This window comes from Cnephaeus nilssonii (genome assembly GCF_951640355.1).
Source record: "Cnephaeus nilssonii genome assembly, chromosome: 19".
Lineage (NCBI taxonomy): Eukaryota > Metazoa > Chordata > Mammalia > Chiroptera > Vespertilionidae > Cnephaeus > Cnephaeus nilssonii.
The window spans coordinates 22,636,323-22,639,189 of NC_137090.1; positions in this window are offsets into that span (position 1 = coordinate 22,636,323).

The following is a 2,867-nucleotide window of genomic DNA, read 5'->3' on the forward strand; positions in this document are numbered from 1 at the left end:
CCTACTATGTGAAATAAAGGTTAGTCCTGCGCTTGGAATTGAAAGAAAAGTTGGAGAGGGCACTTAGACACTGAATGGACTTCTATTTGCCAGACCCATGCTATGCATTTTAAAAAATATATTTTTATTAATTTCAGAGAGGGTAAAAGAGAAATATCAATGATGAGAGAGAATCATTGATTGGCTGTCCCCTGCATACCCCTCACTGGAGATCGAGCCCTCAACCCAGGCATGTGCCCTGACTGGGAATCCAACCATGACCTCCTGGTTCATAGGTTGATGCTCAACCGCTGAGCCACGCTGGCCGGGTCTTGCTATGCATGGTTCATTGATTATGTACTGCTCACCTCAGCTCTATGAGAGTGCATTATCTCTTTTTATGGATGAGGAAATAGATTCAGTAAGATTAAGTCTCTTGCCCAAAGTATCACACCAGATACAAGTTGGATTCAAACCGAGGTTAATCTGGCTGCTTCTAGACCACCCCACTTCCCCCTGAATGCACAACTTAGCAACTCCTGTCAAGTCGGTCTATCACTGTGAGCCTCAGTGACCTGTTTTTGAGGAGAGTCCTGATGACCCTGACTCCCTTATAGTATTATACGCACTGAATAAGAAAGTGAACGTGAAACCCTTTACAACTGATAACGCTGAAACCCTTTTACAACTGATAACACTTAACGCAAATGCCAAGTATTGTTGCTAAGGAGAGGAAGTGGGTGTCCTGACAGCAGCCTCCTTGCCCTCCCTGGAAGATGAAAAACTTGGGAGCGAATAGCCAAGCAGTGACTCCAGGGAGACGGACACCCTAGGTTTGTTCTCTTCGCTCTGGTGGCCCAGGGGCCATAGGAGCTGGACCGAGGTAGGAAAGGGGTGTAAGAGGGGAGGTGGGCCCAGGGATGGCACGAGAGGGCTTGGTCAGGTCAAGGCCTCAAGCTCCAAACTGGACTTTGAAGTGTCTGATAGTATCTTTTCTTTCTCTTTCAGTTTTTTTTCTTCAATAGTATGGTAATCTTATTGGGGGTTTAGCAGGGATGTGGTAGTTTCAGAGGCAGGATGGGAAAGACAAGGATTTAATGAGCTGCTCTTGGGAAGGCCGCCACCAGTCACCGCAGCCCTGAGGTTCCCTTGCTCCCACTGGCCCCCTGCCAGACTGGGCTACCTGCGTTGTTTAACCCGCTGAGGACAATGCCTAAAGCCGAGGCCTTTTCCTTCCTGGCCTTTCCTGGGAAGGGAGGGATAACAATTGAGTCTGACTGTTTATACCCAGGTGTTTGCGCCCATAAGCCCAGGCTCTAAACCAAATACCACATGTCCATCCGGCCATCATGACAGGCCCCTCACGCAGCAGGCAGACTCCTCCGTGGCCTTCCATTCATTCCTGGCTGTGCTGAGACCAAAGGGGCAGGCAGCCCTTGTCTTCCCCAGCCTTTATGAACCCAACTTTGGTTTTCTCATCTCTCCTTTTTAATATATATATATATATATATATATATATATATATATATATATATATATATATATTGCTTTCAGAGAGGAAGAGAGAGGGAGAGAGAGATAGAAACATTAATGATGAGAGAGTATCATTGATTGGCTGCCCCCTGCATGCAACCCGGGCATGTGCCCTGACGGGGAATCAGACTGTGACCTCCTGGTTCTTGGGTCGATGCTCAACCACTGAGCCATGCCAGCTGTGCTCATCTCTCCTTTTTGATGATAGTGGAAACGCCAGGTCTCAATCCAAACCTGATATATGTACAAAAGAGAGAGAGAGAGAGGAAAAGAGAAATGGAGGGGGAGGGGAGAGAGAAAGCACACCTAATTTGGATTCTGGGGAAATAACCAGTATAAATATGGAGGAAAGCCGAGGCCGGTTTGGCTCAGTGGATAGAGCGTTGGCCTGCGGACTGAAAGGTCCCAGGTTCGATTCCGGTCAAGGGCATGTACCTTGGTTGCGGGCGCGTCCCCGGCGGGGGGTGTGCAGGAGGCAGCTGATCGATGTTTCTCTCTCATCAATGTTTCTAGCTCTCTATCCCTCTCTCTTCCTCTCTGTAAAAAATCAATAAAAAATATATTAAATATGGAGGAAAATCTAAACTCCCTAACTGATCTGAAAAGAAGTGCTGAAATCAGGGCCTGCTCCGCTGCCCAGGTAACACGCTTCTGGGGGTGGCGACCTGCCACTGCACCTGGCAAGGACGTGGGTGGAACACGCCATCTGTCATCCGGTTGGCACTGACAGTTCGTCCAGGAAGCCCTCCCCTCATCTCAGAGCACAGGCCGGCCTCACCCCACGCCCTGCACTGAAACGGTCACCAAATTTCACACAGCCCCACGGACCCAGCTTCCTGCCAGCTGTGCTGCTCGGCCGCAGGCTCAGTGAAAGGTCACTCATTGTGATGACGCAGGTTCCATTGGATCGTTTTTTTTAAAAAATGTTTTTATTGCCCTGACCGGTTTGGCTCAGTGGATAGAGCGTCGGCCTGCGGACTGAGAGGTCCCAGGTTCGATTCTGGTCAAGGCCATGTACCTTGGTTGTGGGCTCATCCCCAGTAGGGGGTGTGCAGGAGGCAGCTGATCGATGTTTCTCTCATCGGTATTTCTAACTCTCTATCCCTCTCCCTTCCTCTCTGTAAAAAATCAATAAAATATATTTCAAAAAATGTTTTTATTGATTTGAGAGAGAGACAAAAAAAACCAAACACAACACAACACATTGATTGGTCGCCTCCTGAATGCACCCTGACCGGGGGTCAAACCTGCAACCTGGATATGTGTGCTGACTGGGGATCAAACCCGTGACCCTTCAGTGCACGGGATATCGCTCCAACCAACCGAGCCACACCGGTCAGGGCATTGGATCTTAC